This window comes from Schistocerca americana, chromosome 3 (assembly GCF_021461395.2).
Source record: "Schistocerca americana isolate TAMUIC-IGC-003095 chromosome 3, iqSchAmer2.1, whole genome shotgun sequence".
Lineage (NCBI taxonomy): Eukaryota > Metazoa > Arthropoda > Insecta > Orthoptera > Acrididae > Schistocerca > Schistocerca americana.
Window position 1 is genome coordinate 905,570,531 of NC_060121.1, and position 6,241 is coordinate 905,576,771.

Below are 6,241 nucleotides of genomic sequence, written 5' to 3' on the forward strand. Positions count from 1 at the left end.
TTATTAGTTTTTTCACAACACGTTTTTCAAACAGTAAAATAGTATACCACTGAAAATACCTGCAAAATTGTATCACTGTGCGATACACAGTTCAGGAGTATTGCATCATAAATACTGAGATGCGTGAAAAACTGTGTTTTCTTAAAATAGAGCGCAACTCATATTCATATGGAAAAAGGAGGAAGAGAGGTACTGAGAGAAGGGGCGTGCGGAGGTGGGCAGAGAGAGGGGATGTGGAAATGGAACGAGAGACAGAGGGATTGTGAGAAGGTGGGAGGAGACAGGAGGCCCAGGAGATGGACCGAGAGAGAGAGAGAGGTGTCGTGAGAAAGTGGGCAGAGAAAAGGGGGTGAGGAGATGGACTGAGAGAGAGAGAGAGGGGTGTGAGAAGGTGGGCAGAGAGAGGGGGTCAGCAGATGGACTGAGAGAGAGAGAGAGAGAGGGGGGTGAGGAGATGGACAGTCACAGGGGGGCTTGGGAGACAGACAGAGATAGTGGGGAGGAGGAGATGAACAAAGAGAGATGGAAGAGGAGATGGGGTGGGAGGAGAGATGGACAGAGATGTGGAGGATGGATAGAGAGAGAGGGGTTGGAGGAGGCAAATAGTGAGAAGGGAGGGGAGGAGATGGACAGAGGTGAAAGAGGAGATGGGATTCGAGAGGAGAGATGGATAGAGATGTGGAGGTTGAATAAAGAGAGAGAGAGGGGATGGAGTAGACAAATAGAGAAAAGGAAGAGGAGGAGTTGGACAGAGAGAGGTGGAAGGGGAGATGGGATAGGAGGAGAGATGGACAGAGATGTGGAGGATGAGTAGAGAGAGATGGGGTGGAGGAGGCAAATAGAGAGAAGGGAGAGGAGAAGATGGACAGAGAGAGGTGGAAGAGGAGAAGGATGGGAGGAGAGTTGGACAGAGATGTAGAGGATGAATGGAGAGAGAGACGGGATGGAGGAGGCAAATAGAGAGAAGGGAGAGGAGGAGATGGACAGCGAGAGAGGAGGAGGAGTTGGACAAATAGATGGGGAAGGGGGAGATGGAATAATAGAAGAATGGAATAAATAAACACCTGGGTAACGCTGGGTTTCTTAGCTGGCTTGAGATTTAAAAAAGCTGTAGATCAATTTTCTAAGAAGTCTGACAGGAAATGTTTCACTGACGCGGTCTGTTAGGAGTGAACATTTCATGCTCATTAGGATTTGTCAAATTATCTTTTAGCAGAATCTCTAGAGCCTTCACGGTATCAAGGCTAATTTAACGAAGATGTATGTGCGAAGGGAGGTAAATGAACGGTGAAATACTGGACTTTCATAGTGTCGGAATTCAGTTCAGGTGGTTACCTCACAAGGTAAAATTCTGACGCAGTTCTGAAGCAATAAGGTGATGCATTGTCTTGTTAAAGCGGTAGGTCGCCTGGATGGTGCAACAGGCAAACAAATGGATCCATATGATAGTGTAGTAGCGTCTTGTATGATACGGTAGAGGTAGTGGTTTCCTTTGAAGCGTGGCATACATGGCACAGAACATGTGTTGTTGTTGTTCGAAGATTGGTTAGCTGCAGCTCTCCATACTTGTCTATTCATTACAAGCCTCTTCATCACCGAGGAACTACCGCAAATTTCATCCATTTGAACTTGCGTTCTGTAGTCAAGTCTTGCTCTCCGTCAAGATTTTTCCACACACGTTTCTCTGCTCAACCAAACGGCCGATACCTTGATGCCGTAGGATGTGGCCTATTAATCGATCCTTTCTTTTAATCAGGTTCTGCCAAAAGATTCTTTTATCCCGAATTCCATTCGGTAGCTCCTCATCTGTTGCCCGATTTGGCCATCTAATCCTCAGCATTCTTCTATAGCACCATATTTCAGATGATTTTGTTCTCTTCTGGTCTGAACTGCTTGTCGTCAGCGTTTCGCGTTCTTACAAGGCTGCAATGCAGAAAAGTACTTTCTGTATAGTCTTCCTGCACTCAAATTGGTATTAGGCATCAACAAATCCCTTTTTCCCAGAAATGCTTTTCTTGCTATTGCTATTCTCTAGTTTATATGCTCTTTACTTCGCCCATCGTCAGTTATATTGCTGTCAATATAGTAAAACTCATCTACTACTTTTAGTGTCTTATTTCCCAGTCTAATTTCCTTAGGATCGACTAATATAATTCGGCTACATTCTACTACTCTTGTTGTACTTTTGTTGATGTTCATGTTATAATCTCTTTTCAATACGCCATCCATTCCGTTCCACTGCTCTTCCGAACCCTTTGGTGTCTCTGACAGAACCACAACGTCATAGGAAAACCTCAGAGTTTTTGTTTCTTCTCCATGACGTTAATTCCCTTTCTTGCTTTCTCCTTGGTTGCCTTCACAGATTACTCAGTGTACAAGTTGAACGACTTTGGGGGTAGGCTACAACCCTGTCACTAGCATCTCAACTGCGGCTTCTCCGACGTCCATCGGCACTTATAACTTCAGTCTGGTCTGTCTGTAACAGACTGCTGAGATGTCGAGTCTACGTTAGCGCCTGACGCCACATCAAGCAACATGTGTGTCATGCATGCCTCATCTTAAAAGCGGGACAACGTTTCCCGTGACTTTCAGACATCCAGTTCATAACACTTTAAACAAAAATTACTGGGTGTAAAAGTACGTTCTCCTTGCAACAAGTAAAACACTGTGTTATATCAAGAGTTCGGCAGCGAGAACAGCTTTGCAATAAAGTATTGGGTGGAGCTGATTCGGCGTTTTTCGCTATCAAACAATGAGACACTTCAGCGTATGTATTTTCTTTATACTGTTTGGTCGAGATGACCTCAAACAGAACTTGGAAAGTTTGGAGGAACTCCATTGGACTGTGCCAACAGAAGTGCCGCAGTTGTCATAACTCTCTGACTGCAGCAAGAATAGTTAATTTATTCACTAGATGCGCCTCAATTTATTTTCAGCAGGGAAGCGCAGTCATGGATCCAAAGGGAGGGTGATGCTTGTTGTGAACACCTTAAAAGGGCAATTTGTCAAAACCATTTATTTTTTTACATGTATCAGTCTCCGGATTTTTAGCCGACTACATGAAAAGAAGGTAGCATGAAATGTAGGGTCTCGAAAATGGCAAGGAACCCAACTACTCCCCAGGGAGAAAACCCATGCAGATGGGCTTTCTAATTGACATGCTTCAAAGAACGTGGCAGCCAGCAACCTACTACCATGAAAAAATCTGACATCTTTGTGAGTTCGAGCAAGATGGCTAAGGCAAGAGAGAAACACTGTCCAGTAAGGAAAAAAAAAGTCATAGAGATTAACTGCTGCCAAAAGCAGGCGGAAACGACAGAAAGAAGCGGCTGCCACCTTGTTTAAACACTTCTAGAGCTACTGACTTCTTGCTGAGTGAAATACTAACAGCTGTGAGTGGACATTGGGACTTTATTGGTGTAAGTTATAATTTTATAATGAAATGAATACTCTTAGCTGCATGTAGGCGTTGACATAAGTCAACGGGGACAGTTGAAAATATGTGCCCCGACCGGGACTCGAACGGGGGATCTCCTGCTTAAATAGCAGACGCTCTAGCCACCTGAACCACTGAGGACATAGAGGACAGTGCGAGTGCAGGGACTTATCTCTTGCACGCCTCCCGTGGGACCCACATTCCCAACTTATTGTCCCGCACTATATTCACAGTGCCCCTGCCAATTATACTCATTACTTGCAGCTTGTTGCCGATTCCCGTAAGAGTTCGGGCACTGTTTGTGAAGATGGTCAAATGGCTGGTGAGCCTTAACTATATATATATATATATATATATATATATATATATATATATATATATATATATATATGTATGAAGATGGTATCTGTTCTTTCGAACATGTCCGAAAGAACAGATACCATCTTCATACAGGGTGTTTCAAAAATGACCGGTATATTTGAAACGGCAATAAAAACTAAACGAGCAGCTATAGAAATACACCGTTTGTTGCTATATTCTTGGGACAACAGTACATTTTCAGGCGGACAAACTTTCGAAATTACAGTAGTTACAATTTTCAACAACAGATGGCGCTGCAAGTGATGTGAAAGATATAGAAGACAACGCAGTCTGTAGGTGCGCCATTCTGTACGTCGTCTTTCTGCTGTAAGCGTGTGCTGTTCACAACGTGGAAGTGTGCTGTGGACAACATGGTTTATTCCTTAGAACAGAGGATTTTTCTGGTGTTGGAATTCCACCGCCTAGAACACAGTGTTGTTGCAACAAGACGAAGTTTTCAACGGAGGTTTAATGTAACCAAAGGACCGAAAAGCGATACAATAAAGGATCTGTTTGAAAAATTTCAACGGACTGGGAACGTGACGGATGAACGTGCTGGAAAGGTAGGGCGACCGCGTACGGCAACCACAGAGGGCAACGCGCAGCTAGTGCAGCAGGTGATCCAACAGCGGCCTCGGGTTTCCGTTCGCCGTGTTGCAGCTGCGGTCCAAATGACGCCAACGTCCACGTATCGTCTCATGCGACAGAGTTTACACCTCTATCCATACAAAATTCAAATGCGGCAACCCCTCAGCGCCGCTACCATTGCTGCACGAGAGACATTCGCAAACGATATAGTGCACAGGATTGATGACGGCGATATGCATGTGGGCAGCATTTGGTTTACTGACGAAGCTTATTTTTACCTGGACGGCTTCGTCAATAAACAGAACTGGCGCATATGGGGAACCGAAAAGCCCCATGTTGCAATCCCATCGTCCCTGCATCCTCAAAAAGTACTGGTCTGGGCCGCCATTTCTTCCAAAGGAATCATTGGCCCATTTTTCAGATCCGAAACGATTACTGCATCTCGCTATCTGGACATTCTTCGTGAATTTGTGGCGGTACAAACTGCCGTAGACGACACTGCGAACACCTCGTGGTTTATGCAAGATGGTGCCCGGCCACATCGCACGGCCGACGTCTTTAATTTCCTGAATGAATATTTCGATGAACGTGTGATTGCTTTGGGCTATCCGAAACATACAGGAGGCGGCGTGGATTGGCCTCCATATTCGCCAGACATGAACCCCTGTGACTTCTTTCTGTGGGGACACGTGAAAGACCAGGTGTACCGCCAGAATCCAGAAACAATTGAACAGCTGAAGCAGTACATCTTATCTGCATGTGAAGCCATTCCGCCAGACACGTTGTCAAAGGTTTCGGGTAATTTCATTCAGAGACTACGCCATATTATTGCTACGCATGGTGGATATGTGGAAAATATCGTACTATAGAGTTTCCCAGACCGCAGCGTCATCTGTTGTTGACAATTGTAACTACTGTAATTTCGAAAGTTTGTCTGCCTGAAAATGTACTGTTGTCCCAAGCATATTGCAAGAAACGGTGTATTTCTATCGCTGCTCGTTTAGTTTGTATTGCCGTTCCAAATATACCGGTCATTTTTGAAACACCCTGTATATATATATATAATTTTCCAAAGTTGTGAAAGTTTGTTGCTGTCAGTGTTGTTAAATCAAGAGCATGAAACACATATTTTTTAAACTTTTTCAATGATATGTTCCTCTGATTTGCAATCTCTTTGAAGGTAATATATGGACATTTAATAAGGACTGATGTAAAAAATTATTAATTTAATATTATAATATTTATACCTTCATCGTATTTTTATTAAAATTCTTGGCGTTTATGGCACGTCAAAAATTGGTGTTGAAGGCGGCGTGGGGCGGAAGAGTGGCAGTCACTGTAGACATCAATAATACACAGCTGAGAGTAGCCTGTGTACTGACTGACAGTACAAACTCTCTGGAGTGTGTGTAGCCATCGCTCTTGTCGCATCTTCTTACAACCAAGAAAGAGACGTCGAGATTAAAGACATTTGAAAACTCACTGCAAATCATGAACCGTCTGTGACATCTCCCTGAATCCTGGGTCTTGTAATGGTTCTTTATTTGCGTGACCATTACGGCACTCCAACCCCAGTTCTCGATACCAGTAATATCACATTTGGTTTTATTAATGTATAGGTACTCCGATGTATCGATATATCACAGTGATATGGTTCTTGTGTGTATTAATTTCTGTGAGACTATCATAATCTTTGACTTGCTTGTAACCGTTTTGGCGGGAATGCGCACAGATCAATCTTTGTTTCACTTTGCAGAAGTTAAGTTGTTATTTCGCTTTGTAAAAGAACAGTCAAGTCTTGTGTTTGGTTAAAGTGGAAATTAAATATATAAAGATTGATACAAAACTGTTTTCTTG